Raw genomic sequence first — 18,193 nt, 5'->3', positions numbered from 1 at the left:
CTAAGATACCCGAGGCTGGTGATCCCATAGCCAATCCTTCTTGTTGATAAATAACATTATCGAAAGTGAAATAGTTGTTGCTAATAACTAACTTAAGCATAGACATGAAATCCTGTATTTCTAGTATACTTAATCCGCTGTATTTGCTTAAATTGTTTTGAATGATGGGGTATATTTTGGAGGTTTGTATGCTAGGATACATGTTTACAATATCGAATGAGTGGAGAGAATGATTGGATTGAATGTTAAATTTTTTAAATTTATCGATTAGTTCTTTAGTGTTTTTGACGGATTTGTTCGATAAGAAATGATGGTTTCATCTTAAAAATCTTTGAATGAATTGCGATGCCTTGTATAAGGGACTTGGTCTATAGTTAATGATCGGGCGAATGGGGACGCCGGTTTTGTGTATTTTGGGGAGGGCTTTGGCGGTGGGTAAGCCTGGGTTCATAATAATTAATTTAGTTTTTTCTTGATCAGTTAAAAGATATGAAGTATTCTTGAGGGTCTGCTTAAGTTGATGTTGGATTCTTGCAGTAGGTTCTTTCATTATTGAAGAGAATGAGCTATCTTCAAAAAATTGATTTGTTTTGCTTACATATTCGTTCTTGTCCATTATGACGGTAGTGTTGCCTTTATCTGCTTTCTCTGAACACAGCCATCACTACAACAGTAGAAGGAGAATTAGCCATTATTAAATTACCAGCAGATAAACAAGACGAAGTAAGATTTGAAGTAAAAAGAAAATTAAACTCCGTTCTCAACCCAGATAACAGTAACTCCCATAATTCACCTCTTACTCATGGCAACAATAGCTACAAAGATTCTATCATCACACAAAAGCAAATACGTGCTCTAAAAAACAAAATCAATGATAATAATCACATAATTACGAAAGCAGATAAAGGCAACACTACCATCATAATGGACAAGAACGAATATGTAAGCAAAACAAATCAATTTTTTAAAGATAGCTCATTCTCTACAATAATGAAAGACCCTACTGCAAGAATCTAACATCAACTTAAGCAGACCCTCAAGAATACTTCATATCTTTTTACAGATCAAGAAAAAACTAAATTAATTAATATGAACCCAGGTTTACCCACCGCCAAAGCCCTCCCCAAAATACACAAAACCGGCGTTCCCATTCGCCCGATCATTAACTATAGACCAAGTCCCTTATACAAGGCATCGCAATTCATTCAAAGATTTTTAAGAAGAAACTATCATTTCTTATCGAACAAATCCGTCAAAAACACTAAAGAACTAATTGATAAATTTAAAAAATTAACATTCAATCCAATCATTCTCTCCACTCATTCGATATTGTAAACATGTATCCTAGCATACAAACCTCCAAAATATACCCCATCATTCAAAACAATTTAAGCAAATACAGCGGATTAAGTATACTAGAAATACAGGATTTCATGTCTATGCTCAAGTTAGTTATTAGCAACAACTATTTCACTTCCGATAATGTTATTTATCAACAAGAAGGATTGGCTATGGGATCACCAGCCTCGGGTATCTTAGCTGAGATCTACCTGGATTTTTTAGAACACACCAAAATTGATGGTAATAATAACTTTAACAACATCCTTTTCTGGGCAAGTTTCTTAGACGACACCATAGTAATTAAGGATGAGAGCATTACAAATGCAGCTACCACTCTCATTAATCTAAATAACATTGACCCACATATAAAATTCACACTTGAATCCGAAATTGAACAGAAAATAAATTTTCTAGACCTAACTATTACCAGACACCCAAGTTACTTAAGATATAAGATTTTCAGAAAACCCACCCAAACAGTCACCACAATCCGTCAAGATTCTTCACACCTCCAAATTCACAAACGAGCAGCATACAACAGCATGGTATACCAAGCCTTCAATTTTCCAATGTCTAAAAGAGACCTCAAAAATGAGTTGAACACTATTCGTCATATAGCTAAATCCAATGGATACAGCAGGTTCTTTATAGAAAAAATTATCAATAAATATAAATACCGCCCTTCTACCACCTTGAAAAAAAGATAAGAAAAACAACTCCTCTCTTTCTATCTTTACCTTCACCGAACAAATCTACCAAGTCACCAACATCTTTAAAAAGCACGATGTAAAAGTAGCTTTCAAAACAAAGAATAGGAATGCACAAATCTTACATAATGCCACATTCATAAACAAGTTCAATAATTATTCAAAATCAGGAGTATACAGGATCACTTGCAACAGTTGTAATTCTTCTTACGTCGGACAGACCGGGAGAAATTTTAAGATAAGGTACTCAGAACACATCAATGCCCTGAAATACAATAAATTTTCAGCTGTAGGACAGCATATGCATGACTATAAGCACAAATTCACAGACATAAAACAGGATATGGAAATTCTCAAAATCATCAGTAAAGGACCCCTCCTTAACATTACCGAAAGCTGCTTCATACATTTAGATCAATATTTCAACCCAAATCATAATCTTAATGAAATTTCAGAAAAACCAAATATCCTTTTTGACCTTCTAATTCCCATTTTCAGCAATGTCAAACCAACAAGTCATAATTCAGTTTTTCATAATATTCACAGCACATTTCCTCAACAACCATCCTTTTTCCCACATCCTTCAGCCCCACCTTAACCCCCTCCCCCACCCCTTCACCAACCCCTCTCCTTCTGACCTGACCTTCCCTTCCCCTCTCCTTCCTTTTCATTTGAATTTCACAACAGTTAGTCTGAAGCACACTCAACAATGGACCACACACCTCATGCTGTATTGAGAGGTAAGTCTCATATAACCCATGCCATCTAACTAACACATTCACTCATTCAATTCATTAATTTAATTTTATCTAATTTATCAGGTTAACTTCATGGGCACCGCAATGAATTGCAAAAATTTTATACCAGACACAATGATCTGTGTTAACCACATCTTCATGTGCTGTCCTGACAATGTCCAACAATATTTCAGCAAGATTTAACAAGCACCATGAGAGCATCTCATTTATTATTTTGATTGAAGATGAAACAACATCTAACAGTTCCCTGTCAGCTAGTGGTTATTTGCAGCAGTGTCCAATGGATTACATATAGCTAACACCACACATATAGATTTTATGACAAACTACAGGATCAACATTTACCAGTTCCTATTGAAATGATCAGCAGTATTAGAACTAACAGTTCTGTGTATATAAATTAATACTTAATACTTGAAATTCTTCTCAATGATGAACATACTCAAGATGTTAGAACCTAGTTCATTTTCAAATTTATTCATATTCCATCCCAGTTTTTAATGTCACTTTGTATATATTTGTTTTCATTTGTTTTTATGTCAATTGTGTGCATGTACATTTGTTTAGTTATTAGGTGTTTTACATTAAGGCTGAAGATGGCCAGCCCAGGCCGAAACTAGTCCCTAATTAATGTAATTTAGAATATTACATATTATAGTATTGAAAGGTGGACCATTACTACATTAATTTAATAATTACATTGTACTTGCAATTCAATACGGACAGAACCATGAAGTTTATAACCTATGAAAGAAGAATTAGTAAGCTACGAAAAAGTTAAAGATTAAAAACATGAAATTTTAGGTGTAAGGCTCATTTCCTAAGACAATAGGCAACTTGATATCTTTGGAGTACACAGAACTGGAAAGGGTAGCGCTGACATAGATTAAGAACTATTTGATAGGATAATCAACTATTTGGGAAACGACATGGAAGGGAATGTGATTGTAGCGGGAGATCCGATTTACCAGGTGTCAATCGGGAAGGAAATGCGAACGACACGAAGCACGACCAACAAATGGCAAATAAGAGAATATGGAAAGGACAACTGATTCAGAAAGTGATGGAACTAACTAGGGGAAAAAATATCCTGGATGAGGTTCTGGTAAAACCAGATGAGCTCTATAGAGAAACCAAAGTAATAGATGGTATTAGTGATAATGAAGCTGTTTTTGTTGTAGTTTAAAAGTAAATGTGATAGAAAGGAAGGTCCTAAAAGTAGGACTATTGGACAGTACCATATGGCTAATAAAGCAGGCATGAGGCAGTTTCTAAAAGGTAACTATGACCGGTGGATAAAAGTAAATAAAAGTGTACCGAGCTCGATAGCTGCAGTCGCTTAAGTGCAGCCAGTATCCAGTATTCGGGAGATAGTAGGTCCGAACCCCACTGTCGGCAGTCCTGAAGATGGTTTTCCGTGGTTTCCCATTTATACACCAGACAAATGCTGGGGCTGTACCTTAATAAAGGCCACGGCCGCTTTCTTCCCAGTCCTAGCCCTTTCCTGTCCTGTCATTGCCATACGACATATCTGTGTCAGTGCAACGTAAAGCCAATAGCAAAAAAAAAAAATACATAAATAAATAAATAAAATAAAAATGTAAACAGACTCTGAAATGGGTTTAAAGCAATTGTTGAGGAATATGAAAACAGGTTTGTACCTTTAAAGGTGGTAAGGAATGGTAAGGACCCACCATATTATAATAGAGAAATAAAGAGATTAAGAAGGAGGTGCAGATTGGAAAGAAATAGTTAGAAATGGCTGTGGAAGTAAGGAGAAATTGAAGGAACTTACTAGGAAATTGGATCTAGCAAAGAAGGCAGCTACGTACAACATGATGGCAAGCATAATTGGCTGTCATACTAATTTTAGTCAAAATGGAAGGATATGTATAGGTACTTTAAGGCTGAAACAGGTTCCAAGAAGGACATTCCAGGGATAATTACTGAACAAGTGTATTGTGTATGTGAGGATCTTCAAAAGACAGAAGTATTCAGTCAGCAGTATGTAAAGATTGTTGGTTACAAGGATAATGTTCAGATAGAGGAGGAGACTAATGCTAAAGAAGTATTAAAATTTCCATATGATAACAATGATATTTAAAATAAGATAAAAAAGTTCAAAACTAGAAAAGCAGCTGAATTGATAAGATTTCTGGGGATAAACTAAAGACAATGGGTTGGGTTATTGTACCATATCTGAAGTACTTATCTGATTGTTGTTTGGTTGAAGGAGCTATACCAAATGAATGGAGAGTTGCTGTAGTAGCCCCTGTGTATAAAGGAAAGGGTGACAAACATAAAGCTTAAAAATTACAGGCAAGTAAGCTTGACATGCGTTTCATGTAAGCTTTGGGAAGGCGTTCTTTCTGATTATGTTAGGCATGTTTGCAAAATTAATAACTGGCATGATAGAAAGCATGAGGTGAACAATCGAATCAATAAGGCAACACAATTTTACCACCAGGTAAGACACCTGCTGTGGGATGAGCAAATACCCATGAAAACAAAAATGACATTGTACAAGTCCTATTATACACCAATTCTTACAAACAGTCTCGAAACCACAACACTGACCAATAGAGATAATTCCAAACTTCAGGCAGCTGAAATGAAATTCCTCCGCACTATGATCCAGAAAACCAGGAAAGACAAGATTAAGAATGAGAAAATTAGAGAAGAAGTAGGAATAGATGATTCTCTCCTCAATAAGATTCAGATATCAAGACTGAAGTGGTTTGGTCACATGAAGAGGATGCCAGTAAACAGAACTGCAAGGAAGGAATTTGACAGAAAGGTAGAAGGAAGACGACCCATGGGAAGGCCACGAAGGAAATGGATAGATTTAGTTAAGAGCGATGTACTGCTGAGAGGTCATGATTGGGACGAGTTGGTGGAGGAAGAATGGTACAAGGACAGGATGAGATGGAGGAGGCTCATATACCACACCCGGGAAACTGGAGATGGTTTAGGATGACGATGATGATGATGATAGAAAGCAGTTTGGTTTTAGAAAAGGTTATTCCACTGAAGCTCAACTTGTAGGATTCCAGTAAGATATGGCAGATATCTTGGATTCAGGAGGTCAAATGGACTGTATCGCGATTGACCTGTCTAAAGCATTTGATAGGGTTGATCATGGGAGACTACTGGGAAAAATGAGCGCAGTTGGACTAGACAAAAGAGTGACTGAATGGGTTGATATATTTTTTGAAAATGGATCTCAGAGAATTAGAGTAGGTGAAGCTTTATCTGACCCTGTAATAATTAAGAGGGGAATTCCTTAAGGCAGTATTATTGGACCTTTACGTTTTCTTTTATATATATAAATGATATGAGTAAACAAGTGGAATCCGAAGTGAGGCTTTTTGCAGATGATGTTATTCTGCATAGATTAATAAATAAGTTTCAAGATTGTGAACAACTGTAACATGACCTCAATAATGTTGTGAGATGGACAGCAGGCAATGGTATGTTGATAGACAGGGTTAAAAGTCAGGTTGTGAGTTTCACAAATAGGAAAAGTCCTCTCAGTTTTAATTACTGCATTGATGGGGTGAAAGTTCCTTTTAGGGATCATTGTAAGTATCTAGGTGTTAATAAAATTTGAGATCTTCATTGGGGTCATCACATAAATGGGATTGTAAATAAAGGGTACAGATCTCTGCACATGGTTATGAGGGTGTTTAGGGTTTCTAGTAAGGATGTAAAAGAGAGGGCATGTATGTCTCTGGTAAGACCCCAACAAGAGTATGGTTCCAGCGTATGGGACCCTCACCAGGATTTCCTGATTCAAGAACTGGAAAAAATCCAAAGAAAAGCAGCACGATTTGTTCCGGGTGATTTCCGAATAAAGAGTACCGGTAGAGTTAAAAAAATGTTGCAGAGTTTGGGCTGGGAAAAATTTGGAGAAAGGAGATGAACTGCTCGACTAAGTGGTATGTTCCAAGCTGTCAGCGAGGAGATGGCGTGGAATGACAAATAAGTTTGAGTGGCGTCTTTGAAAGTAGGAAAGATCACAATATGAAGATAAAGTTGGAATTCAAGAGGATAAATTGGGGCAAATATTCCTTCAGAGGAAGGGGAGTTATAACTTACCAAGGGAGATGTTCAATAAATTTCCAATTTCTTTGAAATCATGTAAGAAAAGTCTAGGAAAACAACAGATAGGGAATATGCCACCTGGGCAACTGCCCTAATTGCAGATCAGTATTGATTGATTGATTGATTGATTGATTGATTGATTGATTGATTGATTGATTGATTGATTGATTGATTGATTGATTGATTGATTGATTGATTGATTGATTGATTGATTGATTGATTGATTGATTGATTGATTGATTGATTGATTGATTGATTGATTGATTTAGTCTAGCTATCTCCCTTTACAGATTATCTAACTTACCACAACAATTCAAACTTCTAACATTCCCTGCTCCCACTTGCAGAATATACATCTTGCCACCCAGAGATCTGAATGGGGGACTATTTTACCTCCGAATTATTTTACCAGGGAGGTAGCCATCATCAGTACGTCATTCATGCAGAGAGAGCTGCATGTCCTTGGAATTAGTTACGGTTATAGTTCCCCGTTGCTTTCATCCACGTAGCAGTATCAACACAGTTAAGCCATGTTGAGTATTATTACAAGGGCATATCAGTCAATCATCCAGACTTCCACTCTTGGAACTTCCGAATAGCTCCTACCCCCCTTTCTATGAACCATTCGTTGGTCTGGTCTCTCGACATATACCCATCTGGTATAGTTGTATTTGCCACTCAGCTATCTGCTTCATTGTGACACGCAAGCTTTCATACCACGGCAAGGTCTCATGGTTCATAGGAGAGGTTCTAAAATTAAGAAGAGGAATTCAAAAGGACAAATAGTGTCAAATACTCATTTATAGGAAGAAGAATTAAGAATAATTTGCCAAGGGACATGTTCAATAAATTTACAACTATCTGAAAATGTGTAGTGCATGCATTTATGTTAAAATACAATGTACTCTTCAGTAAAAGAAGTCTATGGCTTCATAGCAGAGCAAAATGTTTTGTGATAATTGAATGAGACATTAGGGTAATCTTAAAAATAGAACAACAGCAAATATTTTTACTGATAAATGCTGTTTTTTATCTTAACTCCTAGAAAATCTTCTCCAATTTAAATCATGCAGTTTTTAATCAAAATTTTGGACTTAAATATTCATGTTATTATAAATGATTAGCAGGTGGAGCCACACTTCTAGATAACTGCAAGTCTGTACTATCAACTTACTGCCATAACATCTCATGTTCCCCTATAACTCTACAGTAAAGAAGACAGAATATTTATGAGTAATTACTCAAGAAGTATAATCACAACTATTAATGGTTTATTTTTCAGTATAATCTGTTAAGAAATCTATTCTCTTTCAGATATTTTCCAAATTTATGTTATAATGAAATAGTTTGGACAGGCCAGAGAACCTCATAGTTATAAAATAACACAAAATGGATCATTACTTAAACAACACCTGATGACATTCTTGAATATTATGTCCTCACACTAGCATATTTGGGTAATTACCTGAATAATTGTTAATTTTAAGAATCTTCAGGGCATTCCAAACAACATCATAATATAGTCTAGCTATAGAATTGTATTTTCCTAGATACAAGTGTTACATTCATACAAAGTGTTGTGTTTGGAACTTATAAAATTAAATTAAGTTTAAAATGATTGTGAGTAGGATGTTATTCTATTACAATGGAAATATTTCAGGATAAGCTACATCTGATAATTCACAATGTACAACTCTCACCTAGAAATATTGCATGAGGATTTTGAATATCTGCATTTCAAAAGGTAACCAGAATACCTGGTTTAAAGAAGTGGAAGATGAACATTAATAATGCGAGTTGTGATTGCGACTATGGTGGTATTTTATGCAACTCACACAGCACAAGATTCTATGGAAAGACGAGAGCATTTTGATGTAACTTGTTAACTAATAACATTCAACTTAGTTTAATGCCAAGTTATTTAAAGCTAGGAATGCCATGTAGACCACTGTTGAGGCCTCATTTATAATAACATCAGCAGCCTCATTCAACAAGAGAGTTATAATTTTGAAATTTATCCTGCAACAAATATTCAAATTCAATTCCGACTAAAATATGAAAAATTGCATATTAAAAAGTAATGTTCATCAGACTACATAGAAAATTTTAAAAATTTACTAACACAGGATTACGGCAGTTCAGTTATAGTCCATTAATAACAATGATCAATAAAAAACTGGATATCTTGAATAGGTATACAATCTTTAACCCTGCTACTGATTCTGTAGAAGAACAAAAATATAAATGCATGCAAAAAATCACTAGTTTTGGACTCACTTGGAAATCTTCTCCATATGCCAAGTCATGACTTATATTTGCATTATTATAAAGACAACAGATCTAAAAATTATATATTGACATGCTTTTGCAAACTTACTGGCATCTTCCTCGACCATTTTCCCTCCGCCTATTCTGCCGAAGGCTGAAAGGAACAGAAATATCAGCACTTTAATCAAGGAGATAATTTCAATTTAATAGGATCAACTATTTTGAATACTGTATCTGCTAAATGTATGGAGTAAGATGAGCTCATTCAATTTCCTGAACAACTACTCTAGGCATCTGTTAGTGACCCATTTGATATTGTTCAAGATTATGTTTGGCATGTTTGTGAAATTACCAGCTGGTTTCAGGGAAGGCAGTTCTAGTTTAGGAAATGTTATTCCAGGTTATTACAGGATTCCAAAAAGACATAAAAGTCAATTTGTTGGTATCAATATTGACTTATCCAAGCCTTTCAATAGGGTATATATTGGGAAACTAATGATGAAAATGAGAGCTATTGGGCTAGACAAAAGTGTGAGTGAATGGGTGGCTAAATTTCTAAAATATAGAACTCAGAGAATTAAGAGTAGGTTAAGGAATATCTGATGACTGAGAGGTGTTTTGCAAGGCAGTACAATTGGACCTTTAAGTTTTCTTATACATATAAATGATGTGAGTAAAGAACTGAAATCACAGATAAGGCGTTTCAAGAATGATGTTATACCATGATGGTGTAATAAAAGAGTTACAGGGTTGTAGGCAACTTAAACAGACATGACAGTGTTGTGAAATGGATAGCAGTGGTGACATGTGGCTGAAATACCTGGAAAACTGGGAGTGAAATTTCTAGATCCTAATGGGTGGGTAGAAGATAGGAATCTGCGCTCAGATGGCCTTCACTTAAACCGCAGTGGTACATATAAGTTACGAAATTTGTTTGGAAGGGATAGGGAGGTACATTCAGGTAAACGGGGTGGCCTAGGGAGTGGTGATAAGGGAACAGGGGACTGGAAATCAAGTAGGGATGACATAAAAATATTAGTGTTGAACTGTAGAAGTATTGTAAAGAAAGGAATAGAATTAAGTAATTTCATAGATATATACTTACCAGATATAGTAATAGGAGTTGAATCATGGCTGAGAAATGATATAAGGGATACAGAAATTTTCTCACGGAACTGGAGTGTGTATCATAGAGATAGGATAGGAATGGTGGGAGGGAGAGTATTCATTCTGGTGAAAGAAGAATTTGTAAGCTACGAAAAAGTTAAAGGTGAAAAACATGAAATTTTAGGTGTAAGACTCACAACTTGATATCTTTGGAGTGTACAGACCGGGAAAGTGTAGCGCTGACACGGATTCAGAATTATTTGATAACATAATCAGCTATGTGGGTAATGACTTGGAAAGGAAAGTGATTGTAGCGGAAGATCTGAATTTACTAGATGTCAATTGGGATTGAAATGCGAATGACAGGAAGCAAGAAAAACAAAATGGCAAATAAGTTAATATGGGAAGGACAGCTGATTCAGAAAGTGATGGAACAAACTAAAGGGAAAGATATCCTGGATGTGGTGCTGATAGAACCAGATGAGCTCTGTAGAGAAACCGAAGTAACAGATGGCATTAGTGATCATGAAGCAGTTTTTGTCGTAGTTAAAAAATGTTTGTGATAGAAAGGAAGGTCTTGAAAGTAGGACTATTAGGCTGTACCATATGGCTGATAAAGCAGGCATGAGGCAGTTTCTAAAAAGTAACTATGATCGGTGGATAACGGTAAATAACAATGTAAACAGACTCTGGGATGGGTTTAAAACAATGGTTGAGGAATGTGGAAACAGGTTTGTACCTTTAAAGGTGGTAAGGAATGGTAAGGACCCACCTTATTATAATAGAGAAATAAAGAGATTAAGGAGGGGGTGCAGATTGGAAAGAAATTGAGTTAGAAATGGCTGTGGAAGTAAGGAGAAATTGAAGGAACTTACTAGGAAATTGAATCTAGCAAAGACGTCAGCTAAGGATAACGTGGAGGCAAGCACAATTGGCAGTCATACTAATATTAGTGAAAAATGAAAGGGTATGTATAGGTACTTAAAGGCAGAAACAGATTCCAGGAAGGATATTCCTGGAATAATTAATGAACAAGGGTAGTGTGTATGTGAGGATCTTCCAGAGGCAGAAGTATTCAGTCAGCAGTATGTAAAGATTGTTGGTTACAAGGATAATGTCCAGATAGAGGAGGAGACTAATGATAAAGAAGTATTAAAATTTACATAACAATGACATTTACAATAAGATACAAAAGTTGAAAACTAGAAATGCAGATGGAACCGATAAGATTTCTGGGGATATACTAAAGACAATGGGTTGGGATATAGTACCATATCTGAAGTACTTATTTGATTATTGTTTGGTTGAAGGAGCTATACCAAATGAATGGGGAGTTGCTATAGTAGCCCCTGTGTATAAAGGAAAGGGTGATAGACATAAAGCTGAAAATTACAGGCCAGTAAGTTTGACATGCATTGCATGTAAGCTTTGGGAAAGCATTCTTTCTGAGTATATTAGACATGTTTGAAAGTTTATAACTGGTTCGATAGAAGGCAGTTCGGTTTTAGGAAAGGTTATTTCATTGAAGCTACACATTTAGGATTCCATCAAGGTATTGCAGATACCTTGGATCAGGAGGTCAAATGGACTGTATCGCGATTGATCTGTCTAAAGCATTTGATAGGGTGGATTGTGGGAGACTACTGGCAAAAATGAGCGCAATTTCACTAAACAAAAGATTGACTGAATGGGTTGCTATATTTCTAGAAAATAGATTTCAGAAAATTAGAGTAGGTGAAGCTTTATCTGACCCTGTAATAATTAAGAGGGGAATTCCTCAAGGCAATATTATTGGACCTTTATATTTTCTTATATATATATACTTATATCAATGATACGAGTAAACAAGTGGAATCATAGGTAAGGCTTTTTGCGGATGATGTTATTCTGTATAGAGTAATAAATCAGTTACAAGATTGTGAGCAACTGCAAGGTGACCTCGATAATGTTGTGAGATGGACAGCAGGCAATGGTATGATGATAAACGGGGTTAAAAGCCAGGTTGTGAGTTTCACAAATAGGAAAAGTCCTCTCAGTTTTCATTACTGCATTGATGGGGTGAAAGTTCCTTTTGGGGATCATTGTAAGTATCTAGGTGTTAATATAATTAGAGATCTTCATTGGGGTCATCACATAAATGGGATTGTAAATAAAGGGTACAGATCTCTGCACATGGTTATGAGGGTGTTTAGGGTTTCTAGTAAGGATGTAAAGGAGAGGGCATATAAGTCTCTTGTAAGACCCCAACTAGTGTATGGTTCCAGCGTATGGGACCCTCACCAGAATTACCTGATTCAAAAACTGGAAAAAATCCAAAGAAAAGCAGTTCGATTTCTTCTGGGTGATTTCCGACAAAAGAGTAACGTTACAAGAATGTTGCTAAGTTTGGGCTGGAAAGAATTGAGAAAGAAGATGAGTTGCTCAACTAAGTGGTATGCTCCGAGCTGACAGCGGAGAGATGGCTTGGAATGACATTAGTAGATGAATAAGTTTGAGTGGTGTCTTTAAATGTAGGAAAGATCACAATATGAAGATAAAGTTGGAATTCAAGAGGACAAATTGGGGCAAATATTCATTTATAGGAAGAGGAGTTAGGGATTGGAATAACTTACCAATGGAAATGTTCAATAAATTTCAAATGTCTTTTAAATCACTTGAGAGATGGCTAGGAAGACAACAGATAGGGAATCTGCCACCTGGGTGACTGCCCTAAATGCAGATCAGTATTTATTGACTGATTGATTGATTTCAGAAAATTCATAAGATCAAAATTATTTGATCATGTGAGTGTCAACGAAGTAGGCATATTTTTGTGTGTATCATTTAAGATGAAAATGGTATGTTCATGACAAATGTGGTTGAACCTTCTCACATACGAATGCTCTTCACACAAAGAATTAGGGAGGTGGTCCTGAACAGCCTCATGCTCCCACTGTACCCATGTTCTGGAACACTAGTACATTAAGTTCTTGAGCCTATATCCCGGGTGTGTACCAATATGTGATTAATTATATAACTGGCCCACATCCAGCTCGAATGAGCTCTTTTATATTTTGTATTCTATGTCCTCTTGTATGAGCTAGAGCAAATGTGTTTCTTTCCAGGATCTACCTCAGTCTCTTGTTTGGCAATGATAATATTAAAGTGACTAAGGTATGACTAATGCAAATAATGCTATTACTTGTGCAGAGCATGAAGAATGTGCGAAGACCCTTCATACAGTCATTTGAAGAGTACTTATATAGAGTACTTATAGTATTCATTTCTTTTCATTTCTATTTTGCACAGAATAAGTTATCTTATTTTTGTCCTTTTCTTTTCATTATTCAATAAAGAATGGCTAAGGAGTGCAAGTGTAGGAACTGTGGGTGTGGCCAGACATTAAGGAGTATGAGGGAAGAGTTGGAGAGTCTGAGGGAGATAATTAGGATTCTCTCAGAGGACAGGAAGGAAAGTAGGACTCCCTCAAATGATGTACAGGGTATAGTAGGTATAAAAGGGGCATGGGAAGAAAAGGGGGGAATGTAGAAGACAGGTGGTCTAATGTTTTAAGGGGAAGGAGATTGCAGGCTAAGGGCTCCATTCAGGATAAGAATTCAGGACAGGTGTCTGTGAGAAATCGGTATGAGTCACTGCAGGTAGAACAACTGAGAGAACATGAGGAACTGGGAACTGTTGCTGAGAATTGTGGAAGTAAGAGGAAGGGAAATGGTAGGAAATGGAAATGAGGAGTAGTGGATGGGAAAAGACAGATGGAACCGAGTCATGGGATGGAGAAAAGGGAGGAGGAAGTAGCTTCCGCAGCTGTCAGGAAAGATAAGACTGACCAGGAAGGGAAGGAATCTAATGAGGTGGGTAGAGTTGAGGCTCCAGTCATGGGGGATTCCATCACTGGACATATGGGGAAAGTGTGTGGAGGAAAGGGTACCAGGGTAGAGTGTTATCCAAGAATTAGGTTGAGGCAGATGTTGAGGAAAGTAGAAGAAAAGGAGGAGGGAAAAGAGAAGGTGGTAGCGTTTCATGTTGGTACTAACAACGTAAGACAAGCAGGTATAAGTACCAAAATAGTTGGGAACATGTGGGACCTGGAAAATGCAGCACAGGTGGAGTTTAAGGAAGCAGAGATTGTTATCAGTGGAATACTGTGTAGGAGGAATACTGACTGGAAGGTGATTGGGGATTTAAATGAGACCATGGAGTGGGTATGTGTGAAACTGGGAATGAGATTTCTAGATCCTAATGTGCAGGTAGGAGATAGGGATCTGTGTTCAGATGGCCTTCACTTAAATTGCAGTTGTACATATAAATTAGGGAACTTGTTTAGAAGTGTTATAGGGAGGTTCATTCAGGCAAACGGGGTGGCCTAGGGTGCGGGGATAAGGGAAGAGCAAACTGGAAATCAAGTAGGGATGATATAAAAATGTTAGTTCTCAACTGTAGAAGTATTGAATAGAAAGGAACAGAATTAAGTAATTTAACATATATATACTTACCAGATATTGAAATAGGAGTTGAACCATGGCAAGAAATGATATACTGGATGCAGAAATTTTCTCATGGAACTGGAGGGTGTTGCATAAGACCAATTTCATGTTTTTACCCTTATTGAACTTACTACTAGTACTGTATTTACAATTCTTATTTTTATTAACCACTCAATTCAATACATAAAAAGGTTTATTGTCTATAAAGGGACATTACCATACAGAAATTAATTGGGACATGTTTCGCTCACTGTATCGAGCATCTTCAGCCATCTTTTATACAATTTCCTCAAGGTTGAGTCATACATTACAACTTATTTATTATCATTTTGTTCTTTGAAAATGTTGTACACTTGTTTACGTTTTAAGCAGTGAAAAAATTTTCTATTGTGTAGAACACTTTCAATTCACAAAATTATTATAAATAAGGTTTGATGTATGACTCAACCTTGAGAAAATTTTATAAAAGATGGCTGAAATTGCTCGATACAGCGAGCGAAACATATCCCAATTAACGTTTGTATTGTAATGTCCATTTAGACACAATAAACCTTCTTTTTTTTAATTGAGAGGATAATAAAAATTAGATCATAAACACTGGAGGGTGTATGGTAGAAAAAGGATAGGAATGTTAGGAGGGCGAGTATTCATTCCAGTGAAAGAAGAATTTGCAAGCTACGAAAAAGTTAAAGATGACAAACATGAAATTCTAGGTATAAGGCTCATCTCTAAAGATAATAGGCAACTTGATGTCTTTGGAGTGTACAGATCGGGAAAGGGTAGCACAGGCGCTGATTCAGAATTATTTGATAAATTAATCAACTATGTCGGAAACGATTAGGAAAGGAATGTGTTTGTAACAGGTGATCTCAATTTACCAAATGTAAATTGGGAACGAAATGTGAAAGACGGAAGCATGACAAACAAATGGCAAATAGGTTAATATGGGAATGGCATCTGATGCAGAAAGTGATAGAAAAAACTAGAGAGAATAATATTCTGGATGTGGTGCTGGTAAAACCAGATGACCTCTATACAGAAACCAAAGTAATACATGGTAATAGTGATCATGAAGCTGTTTTTGTGGTAGTTAAAAATAAACGTGAAATAAGGAAGATATTAAATTAGGAATATTAGGCAGTACCATATGGCTGATAGAACAGAAATGAGGGAGTTTATAAAAAGTAACTATGATCCATGGAAAACGGTAAATAAAAATGTGAACAGACACTGGAATGGGTTTAAAGCAATTGTTGAGGAATGTGAAAATGGGTGTGTACCTACAAAGGTGGTAAGCAATGGTAAAGATCCACTATAATATAACAGAGAATAAAGAGACTAAGAAGGAGGTGCAGGTTGGAAAGAAATAGAGTGGCTGTGGAACTGAGGAGAAATTGAAGGAACTTACTTGGAAATTTAAACTAGCAATGAAGTCAGCTAAGGATAACATGATGGCAAGTATAATCAGCACCCATACATATTTTAGTGAAAAATGGAAGAGTATGTATAGGTACTTTGAGGCAGAAAGAGGTTCCAAGAAGGATAATCCAGGAATCATTAATGAACTAGGGGAGTGTGTATGCAAGGATCTTCAAAAGGCAGAAGCATTCAGTCAGCAGTATGTAAAGATTGTTGCTTACAAGGATAATGTCCAGATAGAGGAGGAGACTAATACTAAAGGAGTATTAAAATTTACCTATGACAACAATGACATTTACAGTAAGATACAAAGTTAAAAACTAGGAGTGTAGCTGGAATTGATAAGGTTTCAAGGGATATACTAAAGATGATGGGTTGGGACATAGTACAATATCTGAAGTACTTATTTGATTATTGTTTGCATGAAGGAGCTATACCATATGAATGGAGAGTTGCTATAGTAGCCCCTGTGTATAAAGAAAGGGTGATAGATATAAAGCTGAAAATTACAGGCCAGTGAGTTTGACATGCACTGCATGTAAGCTTTGCGAAACCATTCTTTCTGATTATATTAAACATGTTTGCAAAATTAATAACTGGGTTTAGGAAATGTTATTCCACTGAAGCTCAACTTGTAGGATTCCAGCAAGATAAAGCAGATAACCTCAATTCAGGTCAATTGGATGTATCGCGATTGACCTATCTAAGGCATTTGATAGGGTGGATCATGGGAGACTACTGGCGAAATTGAGTGCAAATGCACATGACAAAAGAGCGACTGAATGAGTGGCTATGTTTCCAGAAAATAGAACTCAGAGAATTAGAGTAGGCGAAGCTTTATCTGTCCCTGTAATATTTAAGAGGGGAATTCCTCAAGGCAGTATTACTGGACCTTTATGTTTTCTTATATATATCAATGATATTTGTAAAGAAGTGGAATCAGAGATAAGGTCTTTTGCAGATGAGGATATTCTGTAGTGAGTAATAAAAAAGTTACAAGGTTGTGAGCAACTGCAAAATGACCTCGATAATGTTGTTAGATGGACAGTAGGCAATGGTATGATTATAAAAAGGGTTAAGAGTCAGGTTGTGAGTTTCACAGATAGGAAAAGTCTTCTGAGTTTTAATTACTGCATTGATGGGGTGAAAGTTCCCTTTGGGGTTCATTGCAATTACCTAGGTCTTAATATGTAAGGAAAAATCTTCATTGTGGTGAGCACATAAATATGATTGTAAATAAAGGGTACAGATCATGCGCATGGGTATGAGGGTAGTTAGGGGTTGTAGTAAGGATGTAAAGGAGAGGGCATATAAGTCTCTGGTAAGACCCCAACTAGAGTATGGTTCCAGTGCATAGGACCCTCACCAGGTTTACTGTTTCAAGAACTGGAAAAAATCCAAAGAAAACAGCTGGATTTGTTCTGGGTGATTTCCGACAAAAGAATAGCGTTATGAAATATTGCAAATTTTGGGCTGAGAAGACTTGGGAGAAAGGAGACGAGCTGCTTGACTAAGTGGTATGTTATAGATGCTGATTCCCCTAAGGAACCTGAAACATTTGTCCTGAATGAGTAAATGTATAATACCAATATAAATGGTCTGTTTTTGGACATTATAAACTTTCCAGCTATCTCATTACTGCTTGCTAGCGTTTCACCCCCGTGTGCTAAGTTGGGGCAAAACACTGGCAAGCAGGAATGAGTATTTGGAAAATTATAATGTCCAGTAACAGGCCATTTATATTGGTATTAAGTGGTGAGTTCTGAGCTGTCAGTGGAGAGATGGCTTGGGAGGACATCAGTAGATGAATAAGTTTGAGTGCTGTCTTTAGAAGTAGGAAAGATCACAATATGAAGATAAAGTTGAAATTCAAGAGGGCAAATTGGAGCAAATATTCGTTTATAGGAAGGGGAGTTCGGGATTGGAATAACTTACCAAGGGAGATGTTCAATAAATTTCCAATTTCTTTGCAATCATTTAAGAAACGGCTAGGAAAGCAACAGAT

This window comes from Anabrus simplex, chromosome 2 (assembly GCF_040414725.1).
Source record: "Anabrus simplex isolate iqAnaSimp1 chromosome 2, ASM4041472v1, whole genome shotgun sequence".
Taxonomy (NCBI): domain Eukaryota; kingdom Metazoa; phylum Arthropoda; class Insecta; order Orthoptera; family Tettigoniidae; genus Anabrus; species Anabrus simplex.
This window is presented reverse-complemented; position numbering follows the sequence as displayed.